This window comes from Heterodontus francisci, chromosome 8 (assembly GCF_036365525.1).
Source record: "Heterodontus francisci isolate sHetFra1 chromosome 8, sHetFra1.hap1, whole genome shotgun sequence".
Classification (NCBI taxonomy): Eukaryota; Metazoa; Chordata; class Chondrichthyes; order Heterodontiformes; family Heterodontidae; genus Heterodontus; species Heterodontus francisci.
In genome coordinates, this window is record NC_090378.1 from 133,319,454 (window position 1) to 133,343,648 (window position 24,195).

Sequence of the window (24,195 nt, forward strand, 5' to 3'; positions counted from 1 at the left end):
GATAGAGACTGTTAGAGACTGTCAGAGAGTGTCAGAGAGTTTCAGACAGTGTCAGAGAGTGATAGAGAGTGTCATAGAGTGAGAGAGAGTGTCGGAGAGTGGCAGAGAGTGATAGAGAGAGTCAGAGAGTGATAGTGATTGTCAGAGAGTGTCAGAGAGTGTCAGAGAATGATAGAGAGTGATAGAGAGTGTCAGAGAGTGATAGTGAGTTTCAGAGTGTGTCAGAGAGTGTCAGAGTGTGTCTGAGAGTTTCTGAGAGTGTCTGAGAATGTCTGAGATTGTCAGAGAGTGTCAGAGAGTGTCAGAGAGTGTCAGAGAGTGATAGAGAGTGTCAGAGAGTTGCAGAGAGTGATAGAGAGAGTCAGAGAGTGATAGTGAGTGTCTGAGAGTGTCAGAGAGTGTCCGAGAGTGATAGAGAGTGTCAGAGAGTGACAGATAGTGATAGAGAGTGTCAGAGAGTGATAGAGAGTGTCATAGAGTGATAGTTAGTTTCTGAGAGTGGCAGAGAGTGATAGAGAGAGTCAGAGAGTGATAGTGAGTGTCTGAGAGTGTCAGATAGTGTCAGAGAGTGATAGAGAGTATCAGAGAGTGTCAGAGAGTGTCAGGTAGTGACAGAGCGTTTCAGAGAGTGATAGAGAGTGTCAGAGAGTGTCAGAGAGTGATAGAGAGTGTCAGAGAGTGATAGAGAGTGATAGAGAGTGTCAGAGAGTGATAGAGAGAGTCAGAGAGTGATAGTGATGGTCAGAGATTGACAGATAGTGATAGAGAGTGTCAGAGAGTGATAGAGAGTGTCATAGAGTGACAGAGAGTGTCAGAGAGTGGCAGAGAGTGATAGAGAGAGTCAGAGAGAGATAGAGAGTATCAGAGAGTGTCAGAGAGTGTCAGATAGTGACAGAGCGTTTCAGAGAGTGATAGAGTGTGTCATAGAGTGATAGTTAGTTTCTGAGAGTGGCAGAGAGTGATAGAGAGAGTCAGAGAGTGATAGTGAGTGTCTGAGAGTGTCAGATAGTGTCAGAGAGTGATAGAGAGTATCAGAGAGTGTCAGAGAGTGTCAGGTAGTGACAGAGCGTTTCAGAGAGTGATAGAGAGTGTCAGAGAGTGTCAGAGAGTGATAGAGAGTGTCAGAGAGTGATAGAGAGTGATAGAGAGTGTCAGAGAGTGATAGAGAGAGTCAGAGAGTGATAGTGATGGTCAGAGATTGACAGATAGTGATAGAGAGTGTCAGAGAGTGATAGAGAGTGTCATAGAGTGACAGAGAGTGTCAGAGAGTGGCAGAGAGTGATAGAGAGAGTCAGAGAGAGATAGAGAGTATCAGAGAGTGTCAGAGAGTGTCAGATAGTGACAGAGCGTTTCAGAGAGTGATAGAGTGTGTCAGAGAGTGTCAGAGAGAGATAGAGAGTGTCAGAGAGTGATAGTGAGTTTCAGAGAGTGTCAGAGAGTGATAGAGAGAGATAGAGAGTGTCAGAGAGTGATAGTGAGTGTCAGAGAGTGTCGGAGAGTGATAGAGAGTGTCGGAGAGTGATAGAGAGTGTCAGAGAGTGTCAGAGAGTGATCGAGAGTGTCAGAGAGTGATAGTGTGTGATAGAGAGTGTCAGAGAGTGTCAGAGGGAGATAGAGAGTGTCAGAGAGTGAGCGAGAGTATCAGAGAGTGTCCGAGAGTGACAGTGAGTGTCAGAGAGTGATAGTTAGATTCTGAGAGTGTCAGAGAGTGTCAGAGAGCGATAGAGAGTGACAGAGAGTGTCAGATAGTGTCAGATAGTGATTTTTTTTAGATTAGAGATACAGCACTGAAACAGGCCCTTCGGCCCACCGTGTCTGTGCCGACCATCAACCACCCATTTATACTAATCCTACACTAATCCCATATTCCTACCAAACATCCCCACCTGTCCCTATATTTCCCTGCCACCTACCTATACTAGTGACAATTTATAATGGCCAATTTACCTACCAACCTGCAAGTCTTTTGGCTTGTGGGAGGAAACCGGAGCACCCGGAGAAAACCCACGCAGACACAGGGAGAACTTGCAAACTCCACACAGGCAGTACCCAGAATCGAACCCAGGTCCCTGGAGCTGTGAGGCTGCAGTGCTAACCACTGCGCCACTGTGTCAGAGAGTGTCAGAGAGAGATGGAGAGTGTCAGAGAGTGATAGTGATAGTCAGAGAGTGATAGTGAGTTTCTGAGAGTGTCAGAGAGTGTCAGAGAGTGATAGAGAGTGTCAGAGAGTGTCAGAGTGTCAGAGAGAGATAGCGAGTGTCAGAGAGTGTCAGAGAGTGATAGAGAGTGATAGAGAGTGTCAGAGAGTGTCAGAGAGTGATAGAGAGTGTCAGAGAGTGAGAGAGACTGTCAGAGAGTGATAGTGAGTTTCTGAGAGTGTCAGAGAGTGTCAGAGAGTGATAGAGAGTGTCAGAGAGTGTCAGAGTGTCAGAGAGAGATAGCGAGTGTCAGAGAGTGTCAGAGAGTGAAAGAGAGTGATAGAGAGTGTCAGAGAGTGTCAGAGAGTGATAGAGAGTGTCAGAGAGTGAGAGAGACTGTCAGAGAGTGATAGTGAGTTTCTGAGAGTGTCAGAGAGTGTCAGAGAGTGATAGAGAGTGTCAGAGAGTGTCAGAGTGTCAGAGAGAGATAGCGAGTGTCAGAGAGTGTCAGAGAGTGATAGAGAGTGATAGAGAGTGTCAGAGAGTGTCAGAGAGTGATAGAGAGTGTCAGAGAGTGAGAGAGACTGTCAGAGAGTGATAGTGAGTTTCTGAGAGTGTCAGAGAGTGTCAGAGAGTGATAGAGAGTGTCAGTGAGTGTCAGAGTGTCAGAGAGAGATAGCGAGTGTCAGAGAGTGTCAGAGAGTGATAGAGAGTGATACAGAGTGTCAGAGAGTGTCAGAGAGTCATAGAGAGTGTCAGAGAGTGAGAGAGACTGTCAGAGAGTGATAGTGAGTTTCTGAGAGTGTCAGAGAGTGTCAGAGAGCGATAGAGAGTGATAGAGAGTGTCAGATAGTGTCAGATAGTGATAGAGTGTGTCAGAGAGTGATAGTGACTTTCTGAGAGTATCAGAGAGTATCAGAGAGCGATAGAGAGTGTCAGAGAGTTTCAGAGTGTCAGAGAGAGATAGAGAGTGTCAGAGAGTGTCAGAGAGTGTCAGAGAGATATAGAGAGTATCAGAGAGTGATAGTGAATGTCACAGAGTGTCAGAGAGTGTCAGAGAGTGATAGAGAGTGTCAGAGAGTGTCAGAGAGTGATAGAGAGTGTCAGAGAGTGATAGAGAGTGATAGAGAGTGTCAGAGAGTGTCAGAGAGTGATAGAGAGTGTCAGAGAGTGAGAGAGACTGTCAGAGAGTGATAGTGAGTTTCTGAGAGTGTCAGAGAGTGTCAGAGAGCGATAGAGAGTGATAGAGAGTGTCAGATAGTGTCAGATAGTGATAGAGTGTGTCAGAGAGTGATAGTGAGTTTCTGAGAGTGTCAGAGAGTATCAGAGAGCGATAGAGAGTGATAGAGAGTGTCAGAGAGTGTCAGAGAGAGATGGAGAGTGTCAGAGAGTGATAGTGATAGTCAGAGAGTGATAGTGAGTTTCTGAGAGTGTCAGAGAGTGTCAGAGAGTGATAGAGAGTGTCAGAGAGTGTCAGAGTGTCAGAGAGAGATAGCGAGTGTCAGAGAGTGTCAGAGAGTGTCAGAGAGATATAGAGAGTGTCAGAGAGTGATAGTGAATGTCAGAGAGTGTCAGAGAGTGTTAGAGAGTGATAGAGAGTGTCAGAGAGTGATAGAGAGTGTCAGAGAGTGTCAGTGAGTGATAGAGAGTCATAGAGAGTGATAGAGAGTGTCAGAGGGTGTCAGAGAGTGTCAGAGAGTGTCAGAGAGTGTCAGAGAGTATCAAAGAGTGATAGAGACTGTCAGAGACTGTCAGAGAGTGTCAGAGAGTTTCAGAATGTGTCAGAGAGTGTCAGATCGTGTCAGAGAGTGATAGAGAGTGTCATAGAGTGAGAGAGAGTGTCAGAGAGTGGCAGAGAGTGATAGAGAGAGTCAGAGAGTGATAGTGATGGTCAGAGAGTGTCAGAGAGTGTCAGAGAGTGTCAGAGAATGATAGAGAGTGATACAGAGTGTCAGAGAGTGATAGTGAGTTTACGAGTGTGTCAGAGAGTGTCAGAGTGTGTCTGAGAGTTTCTGAGAGTGTCTGAGAGTGTCTGAGATTGTCAGAGAGTGTCAGAGAGTGTCAGAGAGTGTCAGAGAGTGATAGAGAGTGTCAGAAGTTGCAGAGAGTGATAGAGAGAGTCAGAGAGTGATAGTGAGTGTCTGAGATTGTCAGAGAGTGTGCGAGAGTGATGGAGAGTGTCAGAGAGTGTCAGAGAGTGTCAGATAGTGATAGAGAGTGTCAGAGAGTGATAGAGAGTGTCATGGAGTGATAGAGAGTGTCAGAGAGTGTCAGAGAGTGATAGAGAGAGTCAGAGAGTGATAGTGAGTGTCTGAGAGTGTCAGAGAGTGTCCGAGAGTGATAGAGAGTGTCAGAGAGAGTCAGAGAGGGTCAGAGAGGGTCAGATAGTGATAGAGAGTGTCAGAGAGTGATAGAGAGTGTCATAGAGTGATAGAAAGTGTCAGAGAGTGGCAGAGAGTGATGAGAGAGTCAGAGAGTGATAGTGAGTGTCTGAGAGTGTCAGAGAGTGATAGAGAGTGTCAGAGAGTGTCAGATAGTGATAGAGCGTGTCAGAGAGTGATAGTGAGTGTCTGAGAGTGTCAGAGAGTGATAGAGAGTGATAGAGAGTGTCAGAGAATGTCAGAGAGAGACAGAGAGTGTCAGAGAGTGATAGTGAGTGTCAGACAGTGTCAGAGAGTGACAGAGAGAGTCAGAGAGTGCCAGAGAGTGATAGAGAGTGTCAGAGAGTGTCAGAAAGTGATAGTGAGTGATAGAGAGTGTCAGAGAGTGTCAGAGGGAGATAGAGAGTGTCAGAGAGTGAGCGAGAGTTTCAGAGAGTGTCAGAGAGTCATAGTGAGTGTCAGAGAGTGATAGTTAGTTTCTGAGAGTGTCAGAGAGTGTCAGAGAGCGATAGAGAGTGATAGAGAGTGTCAGATAGTGTCAGATAGTGATAGTGAGTGTCAGAGAGTGTCAGAGTGTCAGAGAGAGATAGAGAGTGTCAGAGAGTGTCAGAGAGTGTCAGAGAGATACAGAGAGTATCAGAAAGTGAAAGTGAATGTCACAGAGTGTCAGAGAGTGTCAGAGAGTGATAGAGAGTGTCAGAGAGTGTCAGAGAGTGACAGAGAGTGTCAGAGAGTGTCAGAGAGAGATAGAGAGTGATAGAGAGTGTCAGAGAGTGTCAGAGAGTGATAGAGAGTGTCAGAGAGTGAGAGAGAGTGTCAGAGAGTTTCAGAGAGTGATAGTGAGTGTCAGAGAGTGATAGTTAGTTTCTGAGAGTGTCAGAGAGCGATATAGAGTGATAGAGAGTGTCAGAGAGTGTCAGAGAGTGATAGAGACTGTCAGAGAGTGAGAGAGAGTGTCAGAGAGTTTCAGAGAGTGATAGTGAGTGTCAGAGAGTGATAGTTAGTTTCTGAGAGTGTCAGAGAGTGTCAGAGAGCGATAGAGAGTGATAGAGAGTGTCACATAGTGTCAGATAGTGATGGTGAGTGTCAGAGAGTGTCAGAGTGTCAGAGGAGATAGAGAGTGTCAGAGAGTGTCAGAGAGTGTCAGAGAGATATAGAGAGTGTCAGAGTGATAGTGAATGTCACAGAGTGTCAGAGAGTGTCAGAGAGTGATAGAGAGTGTCAGAGAGTGTCAGAGAGTGATATAGAGTGTCAGAGAGTGTCAGAGAGTGTCAGAGAGATATAGAGAGTGTCAGAGTGATAGTGAATGTCACAGAGTGTCAGAGAGTGTCAGAGAGTGATAGAGAGTGTCAGAGAGTGTCAGAGAGTGATATAGAGTGTCAGAGAGTGTCAGAGAGTGATAGAGAGTGTCAGAGAGTGAGAGAGAGTGTCAGAGAGCGATAGAGAGTGACAGAGAGTGGCAGATAGTGTCAGATAGTGATATAGTGTGTCAGAGAGTGATAGAGAGTGATAGAGAGTGACAGAGAGTGATAGAGAGTGTCAGAGAGTGTCAGAGAGTGCTATAGAGTGTCAGAGAGTGTCAGAGAGTGATAGAGAGTGTCAGAGAGTGAGAGAGAGTGTCAGAGAGTGTCAGAGAGCGATAGAGAGTGATAGAGAGTGGCAGATAGTGGCAGATAGTGATAGAGAGTGTCAGAGAGCGATAGAGAGTGATAGAGGGTGTCAGAGAGTGTCAGAGAGAGATAGAGAGTGTCAGAGAGTGCTGGTGATAGTCAGAGAGTGATAGTGATAGTCTGAGAGTGTCAGAGAGTGATAGAGAGTGTCAGAGAGTGTCAGAGTGTCAGAGAGAGATAGAGAGTGTCAGAGAGTGTCAGAGAGTGTCAGAGAGAGATAGAGAGTGTCCGAGAGTGATAGTGAATGTCAGAGAGTGTCAGAGATTGATAGAGAGTGATAGAGAGTGTCAGAGAGTGTCAGAGAGTGATAGAGAGTGTCAGAGAGTGTCAGAGAGTGATAGAGAGTGATAGAGAGTGATAGAGAGTGTCAGAGGGTGTCAGAGAGTGTCAGAGAGTGTCAGAGAGTGTCAGAGAATGTCAGAGAGTGTCAGAGAGAGATAGAGAGCGAAAGAGAGAGATAGAGAGTGTCAGAGATTGATAGAGATTGTCAGAGAGTATTAAAGAGTGATAGAGACTGTCAGAGAGTGTCAGAGAGTGTCAGAGAGTTTCAGAGTGTGTCAGAGTGTGTCAGAGAGTGTCAGAGACTGTCAGAGAGTGTCAGAGAGTCATAGAGAGTGTCATAGAGTGATAGAGAGTGTCAGAGAGTGGCAGAGAGTGATAGAGACTGTCAGAGACTGTCAGAGAGTGATAGAGAGTGTCAGAGAGTGGCAGAGAGTGACAGAGAGTGTCAGAGAGTGTCAGAGAGTGATAGAGAGTGATAGAGAGTGCCAGAGAGTGTCAGAGAGTGATAGAGAGTGTCAGAGAGTGAGAGAGAGTGTCAGAGAGTTTCAGAGAGTGATAGTGAGTGTCAGAGAGTGATAGTTAGTTTCTGAGAGTGTCAGAGAGTGTCAGAGAGCGACAGAGAGTGATAGAGAGTGTCACATAGTGTCAGATAGTGATAGTGAGTGTCAGAGAGTGTCAGAGTGTCAGAGAGAGATACAGAGTGTCAGAGAGTGTCAGAGAGAGATGGAGAGTGTCAGAGAGTGATAGTGATAGTCAGAGAGTGATAGTGAGTTTCTGAGAGTGTCAGAGAGTGTCAGAGAGTGATAGAGAGTGTCAGAGAGTGTCAGAGTGTCAGAGAGAGATAGCGAGTGTCAGAGAGTGTCAGAGAGTGTCAGAGAGATATAGAGAGTGTCAGAGAGTGATAGTGAATGTCAGAGAGTGTCAGAGAGTGTTAGAGAGTGATAGAGAGTGTCAGAGAGTGATAGAGAGTGTCAGAGAGTGTCAGTGAGTGATAGAGAGTCATAGAGATTGATAGAGAGTGTCAGAGGGTGTCAGAGAGTGTCAGAGAGTGTCAGAGAGTGTCAGAGAGTATCAAAGAGTGATAGAGACTGTCAGAGACTGTCAGAGAGTGTCAGAGAGTTTCAGAATGTGTCAGAGAGTGTCAGATCGTGTCAGAGAGTGATAGAGAGTGTCATAGAGTGAGAGAGAGTGTCAGAGAGTGGCAGAGAGTGATAGAGAGAGTCAGAGAGTGATAGTGATGGTCAGAGAGTGTCAGAGAGTGTCAGAGAGTGTCAGAGAATGATAGAGAGTGATAGAGAGTGTCAGAGAGTGATAGTGAGTTTCAGAGTGTGTCAGAGAGTGTCAGAGTGTGTCTGAGAGTTTCTGAGAGTGTCTGAGAGTGTCTGAGATTGTCAGAGAGTGTCAGAGAGTGTCAGAGAGTGTCAGAGAGTGATAGAGAGTGTCAGAAGTTGCAGAGAGTGATAGAGAGAGTCAGAGAGTGATAGTGAGTGTCTGAGATTGTCAGAGAGTGTGCGAGAGTGATGGAGAGTGTCAGACAGTGTCAGAGAGTGTCAGATAGTGATAGAGAGTGTCAGAGAGTGATAGAGAGTGTCATGGAGTGATAGAGAGTGTCAGAGAGTGTCAGAGAGTGATAGAGAGAGTCAGAGAGTGATAGTGAGTGTCTGAGAGTGTCAGAGAGTGTCCGAGAGTGATAGAGAGTGTCAGAGAGAGTCAGAGAGGGTCAGAGAGGGTCAGATAGTGATAGAGAGTGTCAGAGAGTGATAGAGAGTGTCATAGAGTGATAGAAAGTGTCAGAGAGTGGCAGAGAGTGATAGAGAGAGTCAGAGAGTGATAGTGAGTGTCTGAGAGTGTCAGAGAGTGATAGAGAGTGTCAGAGAGTGTCAGATAGTGATAGAGCGTGTCAGAGAGTGATAGTGAGTGTCTGAGAGTGTCAGAGAGTGTCAGAGAGTGATAGAGAGTGATAGAGAGTGTCAGAGAATGTCAGAGAGAGACAGAGAGTGTCAGAGAGTGATAGTGAGTGTCAGACAGTGTCAGAGAGTGACAGAGAGAGTCAGAGAGTGCCAGAGAGTGATAGAGAGTGTCAGAGAGTGTCAGAAAGTGATAGTGAGTGATAGAGAGTGTCAGAGAGTGTCAGAGGGAGATAGAGAGTGTCAGAGAGTGAGCGAGAGTTTCAGAGAGTGTCAGAGAGTCATAGTGAGTGTCAGAGAGTGATAGTTAGTTTCTGAGAGTGTCAGAGAGTGTCAGAGAGCGATAGAGAGTGATAGAGAGTGTCAGATAGTGTCAGATAGTGATAGTGAGTGTCAGAGAGTGTCAGAGTGTCAGAGAGAGATAGAGAGTGTCAGAGAGTGTCAGAGAGTGTCAGAGAGATACAGAGAGTATCAGAAAGTGAAAGTGAATGTCACAGAGTGTCAGAGAGTGATAGAGAGTGACAGAGAGTGTCAGAGAGTGTCAGAGAGTGATAGAGAGTGATAGAGAGTGTCAGAGAGTGTCAGAGAGTGATAGAGAGTGTCAGAGAGTGAGAGAGAGTGTCAGAGAGTTTCAGAGAGTGATAGTGAGTGTCAGAGAGTGATAGTTAGTTTCTGAGAGTGTCAGAGAGCGATAGAGAGTGATAGAGAGTGTCAGAGAGTGTCAGAGAGTGATAGAGAGTGTCAGAGAGTGAGAGAGAGTGTCAGAGAGTTTCAGAGAGTGATAGTGAGTGTCAGAGAGTGATAGTTAGTTTCTGAGAGTGTCAGAGAGTGTCAGAGAGCGATAGAGAGTGATAGAGAGTGTCACATAGTGTCAGATAGTGATGGTGACTGTCAGAGAGTGTCAGAGTGTCAGAGAGAGATAGAGAGTGTCAGAGAGTGTCAGAGAGTGTCAGAGAGATATAGACAGTGTCAGAGTGATAGTGAATGTCACAGAGTGTCAGAGAGTGTCAGAGAGTGATAGAGAGTGTCAGAGAGTGTCAGAGAGTGATATAGAGTGTCAGAGAGTGTCAGAGAGTGATAGAGAGTGTCAGAGAGTGAGAGAGAGTGTCAGAGAGCGATAGAGAGTGATAGAGAGTGGCAGATAGTGTCAGATAGTGATATAGTGTGTCAGAGAGAGTTAGAGAGTGATAGAGAGTGACAGAGAGTGATAGAGAGTGTCAGAGAGTGTCAGAGAGTGCTATAGAGTGTCAGAGAGTGTCAGAGAGTGATAGAGAGTGTCAGAGAGTGAGAGAGAGTGTCAGAGAGTGTCAGAGAGCGATAGAGAGTGATAGAGAGTGTCAGATAGTGTCAGATAGTGATAGAGAGTGTCAGAGAGCGATAGAGAGTGATAGAGGGTGTCAGAGAGTGTCAGAGAGAGATGGAGAGTGTCAGAGAGTGCTGGTGATAGTCAGAGAGTGATAGTGATAGTCTGAGAGTGTCAGAGAGTGATAGAGAGTGTCAGAGAGTGTCAGAGTGTCAGAGAGAGATAGAGAGTGTCAGAGAGTGTCAGAGAGTGTCAGAGAGAGATAGAGAGTGTCAGAGAGTGATAGTGAATGTCAGAGAGTGTCAGAGAGTCATAGAGAGTATCATAGAGTGATAGAGAGTGTCAGAGAGTGTCAGAGAGTGATAGAGAGTGTCAGAGAGTGTCAGAGAGTGATAGAGAGTGATAGAGAGTGATAGAGAGTGTCAGAGGGTGTCAGAGAGTGTCAGAGAGTGTCAGAGAATGTCAGAGAGTGTCAGAGAGAGATAGAGAGCGAAAGAGAGAGATAGAGAGTGTCAGAGATTGATAGAGATTGTCAGAGAGTATTAAAGAGTGATAGAGACTGTCAGAGACTGTCAGAGAGTGTCAGAGAGTTTCAGAGTGTGTCAGAGTGTGTCAGAGAGTGTCAGAGACTGTCAGAGAGTGTCAGAGAGTCATAGAGAGTGTCATAGAGTGATAGAGAGTGTCAGAGAGTGGCAGAGAGTGATAGAGACTGTCAGAGACTGTCAGAGAGTGATAGAGAGTGTCAGAGAGCGTCAGAGAGTGACAGAGAGTGTCAGAGAGAGTCAGAGAGTGATAGAGAGTGATAGAGAGTGTCAGAGAGTGTCAGAGAGTGATAGAGAGTGTCAGAGAGTGAGAGAGAGTGTCAGAGAGTGAGAGAGAGTGATAGTGAGTGTCAGAGAGTGATAGTTAGTTTCTGAGAGTGTCAGAGAGTGTCAGAGAGCGATAGAGAGTGATAGAGAGTGTCACATAGTGTCAGATAGTGATAGTGAGTGTCAGAGAGTGTCAGAGTGTCAGAGAGAGATAGAGAGTGTCAGAGAGTGTCAGAGAGTGTCAGAGAGTGTCAGAGAGTGTCAGAGAGTCATAGAGAGTATCATAGAGTGATAGAGAGTGTCAGAGAGTGGCAGAGAGTGATAGAGACTGTCAGAGACTGTCAGAGAGTGATAGAGAGTGTCAGAGAGTGTCAGAGAGTGACAGAGAGTGTCAGAGAGTGTCAGAGAGTGATAGAGAGTGATAGAGAGTGTCAGAGAGTGTCAGAGAGTGATAGAGAGTGTCAGAGAGTGAGAGAGAGTGTCAAAGCGTTTCAGAGAGTGATAGTGAGTGTCAGAGAGTGATAGTTAGTTTCTGAGAGTGTCAGAGAGTGTCAGAGACCGATAGAGAGTGATAGAGAGTGTCACATAGTGTCAGATAGTGATGGTGAGTGTCAGAGAGTGTCAGAGTGTCAGAGAGAGATAGAGAGTGTCAGAGAGTGTCAGAGAGTGTCAGAGAGATATAGAGAGTGTCAGAGAGTGATAGTGAATGTCACAGAGTGTCAGAGAGTGTCAGAGAGTGATAGAGAGTGTCAGAGAGTGTCAGAGAGTGATATAGAGAGTCAGAGAGTGTCAGAGAGTGATAGAGAGTGTCAGAGAGTGAGAGAGAGTGTCAGAGAGCGATAGAGAGTGATAGAGAGTGTCAGATAGTGTCAGATAGTGATAGAGTGTGTCAGAGAGTGATAGAGAGTGATAGAGAGTGTCAGAGAGTGATAGAGAGTGTGAGAGAGTGTCAGAGAGTGATATGGAGTGTCAGAGTGTGATAGAGAGTGTCAGAGAGTGAGAGAGAGTGTCAGAGAGTGTCAGAGAGCGATAGAGAGTGATAGAGAGTGTCAGATAGTGTCAGATAGTGATAGAGAGTGTCAGAGAGCGATAGAGAGTGATAGAGAGTGTCAGAGAGTTTCAGAGAGAGATGGAGAGTGTTAGAGATTGCTGGTGATAGTCAGAGAGTGATAGTAATTGTCTGAGAGTGTCAGAGAGTGTCAGAGAGTGATAGAGAGTGTCAGAGAGTGTCAGAGTGTCAGAGAGAGATAGAGAGTGTCAGAGAGTGTCAGAGAGTGTCAGAGAGAGATAGAGAGTGTCAGAGAGTGATAGTGAATGTCAGAGAGTGTCAGAGAGTGTCAGAGAGTGTCAGAGAGTGATAGAGAGTGATAGAGAGTGTCAGAGAGTGTCAGAGAGTGTCAGAGAGTGATAGAGAGTGTCAGAGAGTGATAGAGAGTGATAGAGAGTGATAGAGAGTGTCAGAGGGTGTCAGAGAGTGTCAGAGAGTGTCAGAGAGGGACAGAGAATGTCAGAGAGTGTCAGAGAGAGATAGAGAGCGAAAGAAAGAGATAGAGAGTGTCAGAGATTGATAGAGATTGTCAGAGAGTATTAAAGAGTGATAGAGACTGTCAGAGACTGTCAGAGAGTGTCAGAGAGTTTCAGACTGTGTCAGAGAGTGTCAGAGAGTGTCAGAGAGTCATAGAGAGTGTCATAGAGTGATAGAGAGTGTCAGAGAGTGGCAGAGAGTGACAGAGACTGTCAGAGACTGTCAGAGAGTGTCAGAGAGTTTCAGAGTGTGTCAGAGAGTGTCAGAGAGTGTCAGAGAGTGATAGACAGTGTCATAGAGTGAGAGAGAGTGTCAGAGAGTGGCAGAGAGTGATAGAGAGAGTCAGAGAGTGATAGTGATTGTCAGAGAGTGTCAGAGAGTGTCAGAGAGTGTCAGAGAATGATAGAGAGTGATAGAGAGTGTCAGAGAGTGATAGTGAGTTTCAGAGTGTGTCAGAGAGTGTCAGAGTGTGTCTGAGAGTTTCTGAGAGTGTCTGAGATTGTCAGAGAGTGTCAGAGAGTGTCAGAGAGTGTCAGAGAGTGATAGAGAGTGTCAGAGAGTTGCAGAGAGTGATAGAGAGAGTCAGAGAGTGATAGTGAGTGTCTGAGAGTGTCAGAGAGTGTCCGAGAGTGATAGAGAGTGTCAGAGAGTGTCAGATAGTGATAGAGAGTGTCAGAGAGTGATAGAGAGTGTCAGAGAGTGTCAGATAGTGATAGAGCGTGTCAGAGAGTGATAGTGAGTGTCTGAGAGTGTCAGAGAGTGTCAGAGAGTGATAGAGAATGATAGAGAGTGATCGAAAGTGTCAGAGAGTGTCAGAGAGAGATAGAGAGTGTCAGAGAGTGATAGTGAGTGTCAGAGAATGTCAGAGAGAGAGCGAGAGTTTCAGAGAGTGTCAGAGAGTGATAGACAGTGTCAGATAGTGTCAGATAGTGATAGTGAGTGTCAGAGAGTGTCAGAGTGTCAGAGAGATTTAGAGAGTGTCAGAGAGTGATAGTGAATGTCACAGAGTGTCAGAGAGTGTCAGAGAGTGATAGAGAGTATCAGAGAGTGTCAGAGAGTGATAGAGAGTGTCAGAGAGTGTCAGAGAGTGATAGAGAGTGTCAGAGATTGTCAGAGAGTGTCAGAGAGTGATAGTGAGTTTCTGAGAGTGCCAGAGAGTGTCAGAGAGCGATAGAGAGTGATAGAGAGTGTCAGATAGTGTCAGATAGTGATAGAGTGTGTCAGAGAGTGATAGTGAGTTTCTGAGTGTGTCAGAGAGTGTCAGAGAGCGATAGAGAGTGATAGAGAGTGTCAGAGAGTGTCAGAGAGAGATGGATAGTGTCAGAGAGTGATAGTGAATGTCACAGAGTGTCAGAGAGTGTCAGAGAGTGATAGAGAGTGTCAGAGAGTGTCAGAGAGTGTCAGAGAGCGATAGAGAGTGATAGAGAGTGTCAGAGAGTGTCAGAGAGAGATGGAGAGTGTCAGAGAGTGATATTGATAGTCAGAGAGTGATAGTGATTGTCTGAGAGTGTCAGAAAGTGTCAGAGAGTGATAGAGAGTGTCAGAGAGTGTCAGAGTGTCAGAGAGAGATAGAGAGTGTCAGAGCGTGTCAGAGAGTCATAGTGAGTGTCAGAGAGTGATAGTTAGTTTCTGAGAGTGTCAGAGAGCGATAGAGAGTGATAGAGAGTGTCAGATAGTGTCAGATAGTGATAGTGAGTGTCAGAGAGTGTCAGAGTGTCAGAGAGAGATAGTGAGTGTCAGAGAGTGTCAGAGAGATACAGAGAGTATCAGAAAGTGAAAGTGAATGTCACAGAGTGTCAGAGAGTGTCAGAGAGTGATAGAGAGTGTCAGAGAGTGTCAGAGAGTGACAGAGAGTGTCAGAGAGTGTCAGAGAGTGATAGAGAGTGATAGAGAGTGTCAGAGAGTGTCAGAGAGTGATAGAGAGTGTCAGAGAGTGAGAGAGAGTGTCAGAGAGTTTCAGTGAGTGATAGTGAGTGTCAGAGAGTGATAGTTAGTTTCTGAGAGTGTCAGAGAGTGTCAGAGAGCGATAGAGAGTGATAGAGAGTGTCACATAGTGTCAGAGAGTGATAGAGAGTGTCAGAGAGTGAGAGAGAGTGTCAGAGAGTTTCAGAGAGTGATAGTGAGTGTCAGAGAGTGATAGTTAGTTTCTGAGAGTGTCAGAGAGTGTCAGAGAGCGATAGAGAGTGATAGAGAGTGTCACATAGTGTCAGATAGTGATGGTGAGTGTCAGAGAGTGTCAGAGTGTCAGAGAGAGATAGAGAGTGTCAGAGAGTGTCAGAGAGTGTCAGAGAGACATAGAGAGTGTCAGAGTGATAGTGAATGTCACAGAGTGTCAGAGAGTGTCAGAGAGTGATAGAGAGTGTCAGAGAGTGTCAGAGAGTGATATAGAGTGTCAGAGAGTGTCAGAGAGTGATAGAGAGTGTCAGAGAGTGAGAGAGAGTGTCAGAGAGCGATAGAGAGTGATAGAGAGTGTCAGATAGTGTCAGATAGTGATAGAGTGTGTCAGAGAGTGATAGAGAGTGATAGAGAGTGTCAGAGAGTGATAGAGAGTGTCAGAGAGTGTCAGAGAGTGCTATGGAGTGTCAGAGAGTGTCAGAGAGTGATAGAGAGTGTCAGAGAGTGTCAGAGAGTGTCAGAGAGTGTCAGAGAGCGATAGAGAGTGATAGAGAGTGTCAGATAGTGTCAGATAGTGATAGAGAGTGTCAGAGAGCGATAGAGAGTGATAGAGGGTGTCAGAGAGTGTCAGAGAGAGATGGAGAGTGTCAGAGAGTGCTGGTGATAGTCAGAGAGTGATAGTGATAGTCTGAGAGTGTCAGAGAGTGATAGAGAGTGTCAGAGAGTGTCAGAGAGTGTCAGAGAGAGATAGAGAGTGTCAGAGAGTGTCAGAGAGTGTCAGAGAGAGATAGAGAGTGTCAGAGAGTGATAGTGAATGTCAGAGAGTGTCAGAGATTGATAGAGAGTGATAGAGAGTGTCAGAGATTGTCAGAGAGTGATAGAGAGTGTCAGAGAGTGTCAGAGAGTGATAGAGAGTGATAGAGAGTGATAGAGAGTGTCAGAGGGTGTCAGAGAGTGTCAGAGAGTGTCAGAGAATGTCAGAGAGTGTCAGAGAGAGATAGAGAGCGAAAGAGAGAGATAGAGAGTGTCAGAGATTGATAGAGATTGTCAGAGAGTATTAAAGAGTGATAGAGACTGTCAGAGACTGTCAGAGAGTGTCAGAGAGTGATAGAGAGTGTCAGAGAGTGTTAGAGAGTGACAGAGAGTGTCAGAGAGTGTCAGAGAGTGATAGAGAGTGATAGAGAGTGTCAGAGAGTGCCAGAGAGTGATAGAGAGTGTCATAGAGTGATAGAGAGTGTCAGAGAGTGGCAGAGAGTGATAGAGACTGTCAGAGACTGTCAGAGAGTGATAGAGAGTGTCAGAGAGTGTCAGAGAGTGACAGAGAGTGTCAGAGAGTGTCAGAGAGTGATAGAGAGTGATAGAGAGTGTCAGAGAGTGCCAGAGAGTGATAGAGAGTGTCAGAGAGTGAGAGAGAGTGTCAGAGAGTTTCAGAGAGTGATAGTGAGTGTCAGAGAGTGATAGTTAGTTTCTGAGAGTGTCAGAGAGTTTCAGAGAGCGATAGAGAGTGATAGAGAGTGTCACATAGTGTCAGATAGTGATAGTGAGTGTCAGAGAGTGTCAGAGTGTCAGAGAGAGATAGAGAGTGTCAGAGAGTGTCAGAGAGTGTCAGAGAGTGTCAGAGAGTCATAGAGAGTATCATAGAGTGATAGAGAGTGTCAGAGAGTGGCAGAGAGTGATAGAGACTGTCAGTGACTGTCAGAGAGTGATAGAGAGTGTCAGAGAGTGTCAGAGAGTGACAGAGAGTGTCAGAGAGTGTCAGAGAGTGATAGAGAGTGATAGAGAGTGTCAGAAAGTGTCAGAGAGTGATGGAGAGTGTCAGAGAGTGAGAGAGAGTGTCAAAGAGTTTCAGAGAGTGATAGTGAGTGTCAGAGAGTGATAGTTAGTTTCTGAGAGTGTCAGAGAGTGTCAGAGACCGATAGAGCGTGATAGAGAGTGTCACATAGTGTCAGATAGTGATACTGAGTGTCAGAGACTGTCAGAGTGTCAGAGAGAGATAGAGAGTGTCAGAGAGTGTCAGAGAGATATAGAGAGTGTCAGAGAGTGATAGTGAATGTCACAGAGTGTCAGAGAGTGTCAGAGAGTGATAGAGAGTGTCAGAGAGTGTCAGAGAGTAATATAGAGTGTCAGAGAGTGTCAGAGAGTGATAGAGAGTGTCAGAGAGTGAGAGAGAGTGTCAGAGAGCGATAGAGAGTGATAGAGAGTGTCAGATAGTGTCAGATAGTGATAGAGTGTGTCAGAGAGTGATAGAGAGTGTCAGAGAGTGTGAGAGAGTGTCAGAGAGTGATATGGAGTGTCAGAGAGTGATAGAGAGTGTCAGAGAGTGAGAGAGAGTGTCAGAGAGTGTCAGAGAGCGATAGAGAGTGATAGAGAGTGTCAGATAGTGTCAGATAGTGATAGAGAGTGTCAGAGAGCGATAGAGAGTGATAGAGAGTGTCAGAGAGTGTCAGAGAGAGATGGAGAGTGTTAGAGAGTGCTGGTGATAGTCAGAGAGTGATAGTAATTGTCTGAGAGTGTCAGAGAGTGTCAGAGAGTGATAGAGAGTGTCAGAGAGTGTCAGAGTGTCAGAGAGAGATAGAGAGTGTCAGAGAGTGTCAGAGAGAGATAGAGAGCGTCAGAGAGTGATAGTGAATGTCAGAGAGTGTCAGAGAGTGTCAGAGAGTGTCAGAGAGTGATAGAGAGTGATAGAGAGTGTCAGAGAGTGTCAGAGAGTGTTAGAGAGTGATAGAGAGTGTCAGAGAGTGATAGAGAGTGATAGAGAGTGATAGAGAGTGTCAGAGGGTGTCAGAGAGTGTCAGAGAGTGTCAGAGAGGGTCAGAGAATGTCAGAGAGTGTCAGAGAGAGATAGAGAGCGAAAGAAAGAGATAGAGAGTGTCAGAGATTGATAGAGATTGTCAGAGAGTATTAAAGAGTGATAGAGACTGTCAGAGACTGTCAGAGAGTGTCAGAGAGTTTCAGACTGTGTCAGAGAGTGTCAGAGAGTGTCAGAGAGTCATAGAGAGTGTCATAGAGTGATAGAGAGTGTCAGAGAGTGGCAGAGAGTGATAGAGACTGTCAGAGACTGTCAGAGAGTGTCAGAGAGTTTCAGAGTGTGTCAGAGAGTGTCAGAGAGTGTCAGAGAGTGATAGACAGTGTCATAGAGTGAGAGAGAGTGTCAGAGAGTGGCAGAGAGTGATAGAGAGAGTCAGAGAGTGATAGTGATTGTCAGAGAGTGTCAGAGAGTGTCAGAGAGTGTCAGAGAATGATAGAGAGTGATAGAGAGTGTCAGAGAGTGATGGTGAGTTTCAGAGTGTTTCAGAGAGTGTCAGAGTGTGTCTGAGAGTTTCTGAGAGTGTCTGAGATTGTCAGAGAGTGTCAGAGAGTGTCAGAGAGTGTCAGAGAGTGATAGAGAGTGTCAGAGAGTTGCAGAGAGTGATAGAGAGTGATAGAGAGTGATAGAGAGTGTCAGATAGTGTCAGATAGTGATAGAGTGTGTCAGAGAGTGATAGTGAGTTTCTGAGAGTGTCAGAGAGTATCAGATAGCGATAGAGAGTGATAGAGAGTGTCAGAGAGTGTCAGAGAGAGATGGAGAGTGTCAGAGAGTGATAGTGATAGTCAGAGAGTGATAGTGAGTTTCTGAGAGTGTCAGAGAGTGTCAGAGAGTGATAGAGAGTGTCAGAGAGTGTCAGAGTGTCAGAGAGAGATAGCGAGTGTCAGAGAGTGTCAGAGAGTGTCAGAGAGATATAGAGAGTGTCAGAGAGTGATAGTGAATGTCAGAGAGTGTCAGAGAATGTTAGAGAGTGATAGAGAGTGTCAGAGAGTGATAGAGAGTTTCAGAGAGTGTCAGTGAGTGATAGAGAGTCATAGAGAGTGATAGAGAGTGTCAGAGGGTGTCAGAGAGTGTCAGAGAGTGTCAGAGAGTGTCAGAGAGTATCAAAGAGTGATAGAGACTGTCAGAGACTGTCAGAGAGTGTCAGAGAGTTTCAGAATGTGTCAGAGAGTGTCAGATCGTGTCAGAGAGTGATAGAGAGTGTCATAGAGTGAGAGAGAGTGTCAGAGAGTGGCAGAGAGTGTCAGAGAGTGTCAGAGAATGATAGAGAGTGATACAGAGTGTCAGAGAGTGATAGTGAGTTTATGAGTGTGTCAGAGAGTGTCAGAGTGTGTCTGAGAGTTTCTGAGAGTGTCTGAGAGTGTCTGAGATTGTCAGAGAGTGTCAGAGAGTGTCAGAGAGTGTCAGAGAGTGATAGAGAGTGTCAGAAGTTGCAGAGAGTGATAGAGAGAGTCAGAGAGTGATAGTGAGTGTCTGAGATTGTCAGAGAGTGTGCGAGAGTGATGGAGAGTGTCAGAGAGTGACACTCTCTATCACTATCTGACACTCTCTGACACTCTCTGACACTCTCCATCACTCTCGCACACTCTCTGACAATCTCAGACACTCACTATCACTCTCTGACTCTCTCTATCACTCTCTGCAACTTCTGACACTCTCTATCACTCCATGACACTCTCTATCACTCTCTGACACTCTCTATCACTATGGAGTGATAGAGAGTGTCAGAGAGTGTCAGAGAGTGATAGAGAGAGTCAGAGAGTGATAGTGAGTGTCTGAGAGTGTCAGAGAGTGTCCGAGAGTGATAGAGAGTGTCAGAGAGAGTCAGAGAGGGTCAGATAGTGATAGAGAGTGTCAGAGAGTGATAGAGAGTGTCATAGAGTGATAGAAAGTGTCAGAGAGTGGCAGAGAGTGATAGAGAGAGTCAGAGAGTGATAGTGAGTGTCTGAGAGTGTCAGAGAGTGATAGAGAGTGTCAGAGAGTGTCAGATAGTGATAGAGCGTGTCAGAGAGTGATAGTGAGTGTCTGAGAGTGTCAGAGAGTGTCAGAGAGTGATAGAGAGTGATAGAGAGTGTCAGAGAATGTCAGAGAGAGACAGAGAGTGTCAGAGAGTGATAGTGAGTGTCAGACAGTGTCAGAGAGTGACAGAGAGAGTCAGAGAGTGCCAGAGAGTGATAGAGAGTGTCAGAGAGTGTCAGAAAGTGATAGTGAGTGATAGAGAGTGTCAGAGAGTGTCAGAGGGAGATAGAGAGTGTCAGAGAGTGAGCGAGAGTTTCAGAGAGTGTCAGAGAGTCATAGTGAGTGTCAGAGAGTGATAGTTAGTTTCTGAGAGTGTCAGAGAGTGTCAGAGAGCGATAGAGAGTGATAGAGAGTGTCAGATAGTGTCAGATAGTGATAGTGAGTGTCAGAGAGTGTCAGAGTGTCAGAGAGAGATAGAGAGTGTCAGAGAGTGTCAGAGAGTGTCAGAGAGATACAGAGAGTATCAGAAAGTGAAAGTGAATGTCACAGAGTGTCAGAGAGTGTCAGAGAGTGATAGAGAGTGTCAGAGAGTGTCAGAGAGTGACAGAGAGTGTCAGAGAGTGTCAGAGAGTGATAGAGAGTGATAGAGAGTGTCAGAGAGTGTCAGAGAGTGATAGAGAGTGTCAGAGAGTGAGAGAGAGTGTCAGAGAGTTTCAGAGAGTGATAGTGAGTGTCAGAGAGTGATAGTTAGTTTCTGAGAGTGTCAGAGAGTGATAGAGAGTGATAGAGAGTGTCAGAGAGTGTCAGAGAGTGATAGAGAGTGTCAGAGAGTGAGAGAGAGTGTCAGAGAGTTTCAGAGAGTGATAGTGAGTGTCAGAGAGTGATAGTTAGTTTCTGAGAGTGTCAGAGAGTGTCAGAGAGCGATAGAGAGTTAATGAGAGTGTCACATACTGTCAGATAGTGATGGTGAGTGTCAGAGAGTGTCAGAGTGTCAGAGAGAGATAGAGAGTGTCAGAGAGTGTCAGAGAGTGTCAGAGAGATATAGAGAGTGTCAGAGTGATAGTGAATGTCACAGAGTGTCAGAGAGTGTCAGAGAGTGATAGAGAGTGTCAGAGAGTGTCAGAGAGTGATAGAGAGTGTCAGAGAGTGAGAGAGAGTGTCAGAGAGCGATAGAGAGTGATAGAGAGTGGCAGATAGTGTCAGATAGTGATATAGTGTGTCAGAGAGTGATAGAGAGTGTCAGAGAGTGATAGAGAGTGTCAGAGAGTGTCAGAGAGTGCTATAGAGTGTCAGAGAGTGTCAGAGAGTGATAGAGAGTGTCAGAGAGTGAGAGAGAGTGTCAGAGAGTGTCAGAGAGCGATAGAGAGTGATAGAGAGTGTCAGATAGTGTCAGATAGTGATAGAGAGTGTCAGAGAGCGATAGAGAGTGATAGAGGGTGTCAGAGAGTGTCAGAGAGAGATGGAGAGTGTCAGAGAGTGCTGGTGATAGTCAGAGAGTGATAGTGACAGTCTGAGAGTGTCAGAGAGTGATAGAGAGTGTCAGAGAGTGTCAGAGTGTCAGAGAGAGATAGAGAGTGTCAGAGAGTGTCAGAGAGTGTCAGAGAGAGATAGAGAGTGTCAGAGAGTGATAGTGAATGTCAGAGAGTGTCAGAGAGTGTCAGAGATTGATAGAGAGTGATAGAGAGTGTCAGAGAGTGTCAGAGAGTGATAGAGAGTGTCAGAGAGTGTCAGAGAGTGATAGAGAGTGATAGAGAGTGATAGAGAGTGTCAGAGGGTGTCAGAGAGTGTCAGAGAGTGTCAGAGAGTGTCAGAGAATGTCAGAGAGTGTCAGAGAGAGATAGAGAGCGAAAGAGAGAGATAGAGAGTGTCAGAGATTGATAGAGATTGTCAGAGAGTATTAAAGAGTGATAGAGACTGTCAGAGACTGTCAGAGAGTGTCAGAGAGTTTCAGAGTGTGTCAGAGTGTGTCAGAGAGTGTCAGAGACTGTCAGAGAGTGTCAGAGAGTCATAGAGAGTGTCATAGAGTGATAGAGAGTGTCAGAGAGTGGCAGAGAGTGATAGAGACTGTCAGAGACTGTCAGAGAGTGATAGAGAGTGTCAGAGAGTGTCAGAGAGTGACAGAGAGTGTCAGAGAGTGTCAGAGAGTGATAGAGAGTGATAGAGAGTGTCAGAGAGTGTCAGAGAGTGATAGAGAGTGTCAGAGAGTGAGAGAGAGTGTCAGAGAGTTTCAGAGAGTGATAGTGAGTGTCAGAGAGTGATAGTTAGTTTCTGAGAGTGTCAGAGAGTGTCAGAGAGCGATAGAGAGTGATAGAGAGTGTCACATAGTGTCAGATAGTGATAGTGATTGTCAGAGAGTGTCAGAGAGTGTCAGAGAGAGATGGAGAGTGTCAGAGAGTGATAGTGATAGTCAGAGAGTGATAGTGAATTTCTGAGAGTGTCAGAGAGTGTCAGAGAGTGATAGAGAGTGTCAGAGAGTGTCAGAGTGTCAGAGAGAGATAGCGAGTGTCAGAGAGTGTCAGAGAGTGTCAGAGAGATATAGAGAGTGTCAGAGAGTGATAGTGAATGTCAGAGAGTGTCAGAGAGTGTTAGAGAGTGATAGAGAGTGTCAGAGAGTGATAGAGAGTGTCAGAGAGTGTCAGTGAGTGATAGAGAGTCATAGAGAGTGATAGAGAGTGTCAGAGGGTGTCAGAGAGTGTCAGAGAGTGTCAGAGAGTATCAAAGAGTGATAGAGACTGTCAGAGACTGTCAGAGAGTGTCAGAGAGTTTCAGAATGTGTCAGAGAGTGTCAGATCGTGTCAGAGAGTGATAGAGAGTGTCATAGAGTGAGAGAGAGTGTCAGAGAGTGGCAGAGAGTGATAGAGAGAGTCAGAGAGTGATAGTGATGGTCAGAGAGTGTCAGAGAGTGTCAGAGAGTGTCAGAGAATGATAGAGAGTGATAGAGAGTGTCAGAGAGTGATAGTGAGTTTCAGAGTGTGTCAGAGAGTGTCAGAGTGTGTCTGAGAGTTTCTGAGAGTGTCTGAGAGTGTCTGAGATTGTCAGAGAGTGTCAGAGAGTGTCAGAGAGTGTCAGAGAGTGATAGAGAGTGTCAGAAGTTGCAGAGAGTGATAGAGAGAGTCAGAGAGTGATAGTGAGTGTCTGAGATTGTCAGAGAGAGTGCGAGGGTGATGGAGAGTGTCAGAGAGTGTCAGAGAGTGTCAGATAGTGATAGAGAGTGTCAGAGAGTGATAGAGAGTGTCATGGAGTGATAGAGAGTGTCAGAGAGTGTCAGAGAGTGATAGAGAGAGTCAGAGAGTGATAGTGAGTGTCTGAGAGTGTCAGAGAGTGTCCGAGAGTGATAGAGAGTGTCAGAGAGATTCAGAGAGGGTCAGAGAGGGTCAGATAGTGATAGAGAGTGTCAGAGAGTGATAGAGAGTGTCATAGAGTGATAGAAAGTGTCAGAGAGTGGCAGAGAGTGATAGAGAGAGTCAGAGAGTGATAGTGAGTGTCTGAGAGTGTCAGAGAGTGATAGAGAGTGTCAGAGAGTGTCAGATAGTGATAGAGCGTGTCAGAGAGTGATAGTGAGTGTCTGAGAGTGTCAGAGAGTGTCAGAGAGTGATAGAGAGTGATAGAGAGTGTCAGAGAATGTCAGAGAGAGACAGAGAGTGTCAGAGAGTGATAGTGAGTGTCAGACAGTGTCAGAGAGTGACAGAGAGAGTCAGAGAGTGCCAGAGAGTGATAGAGAGTGTCAGAGAGTGTCAGAAAGTGATAGTGAGTGATAGAGAGTGTCAAAGAGTGTCAGAGGGAGATAGAGAGTGTCAGAGAGTGAGCGAGAGTTTCAGAGAGTGTCAGAGAGTCATAGTGAGTGTCAGAGAGTGATAGTTAGTTTCTGAGAGTGTCAGAGAGTGTCAGAGAGCGATAGAGAGTGATAGAGAGTGTCAGATAGTGTCAGATAGTGATAGTGAGTGTCAGAGAGTGTCAGAGTGTCATAGAGAGATAGAGAGTGTCAGAGAGTGTCAGAGAGTGTCAGAGAGATACAGAGAGTATCAGAAAGTGAAAGTGAATGTCACAGAGTGTCAGAGAGTGTCAGAGAGTGATAGAGAGTGTCAGAGAGTGTCAGAGAGTGACAGAGAGTGTCAGAGAGTGTCAGAGAGTGATAGAGAGTGATAGAGAGTGTCAGAGAGTGTCAGAGAGTGATAGAGAGTGTCAGAGAGTGAGAGAGAGTGTCAGAGAGTTTCAGAGAGTGATAGTGAGTGTCAGAGAGTGATAGTTAGTTTCTGAGAGTGTCAGAGAGCGATAGAGAGTGATAGAGAGTGTCAGAGAGTGTCAGAGAGTGATAGAGAGTGTCAGAGAGTGAGAGAGAGTGTCAGAGAGAGATAGAGAGTGATAGTGAGTGTCAGAGAGTGATAGTTAGTTTCTGAGAGTGTCAGAGAGTGTCAGAGAGCGATAGAGAGTTAATGAGAGTGTCACATAGTGTCAGATAGTGATGGTGAGTGTCAGAGAGTGTCAGAGTGTCAGAGAGAGATAGAGAGTGTCAGAGAGTGTCAGAGAGTGTCAGAGAGATATAGAGAGTGTCAGAGTGATAGTGAATGTCACAGAGTGTCAGAGAGTGTCAGAGAGTGATAGAGAGTGTCAGAGAGTGTCAGAGAGTGATATAGAGTGTCAGAGAGTGTCAGAGAGTGATAGAGAGTGTCAGAGAGTGAGAGAGAGTGTCAGAGAGCGATAGAGAGTGATAGAGAGTGGCAGATAGTGTCAGATAGTGATATAGTGTGTCAGAGAGTGATAGAGAGTGATAGAGAGTGACAGAGAGTGATAGAGAGTGTCAGAGAGTGTCAGAGAGTGCTATAGAGTGTCAGAGAGTGTCAGAGAGTGATAGAGAGTGTCAGAGAGTGAGAGAGAGTGTCAGAGAGTGTCAGAGAGCGATAGAGAGTGATAGAGAGTGTCAGATAGTGTCAGATAGTGATAGAGAGTGTCAGAGAGCGATAGAGAGTGATAGAGGGTGTCAGAGAGTGTCAGAGAGAGATGGAGAGTGTCAGAGAGTGCTGGTGATAGTCAGAGAGTGATAGTGATAGTCTGAGAGTGTCAGAGAGTGATAGAGAGTGTCAGAGAGTGTCAGAGTGTCAGAGAGAGATAGAGAGTGTCAGAGAGTGTCAGAGAGTGTCAGAGAGAGATAGAGAGTGTCAGAGAGTGATAGTGAATGTCAGAGAGTGTCAGAGAGTGTCAGAGAGTCATAGAGAGTATCATAGAGTGATAGAGAGTGTCAGAGAGTGTCAGAGAGTGATAGAGAGTGTCAGAGAGTGTCAGAGAGTGATAGAGAGTGATAG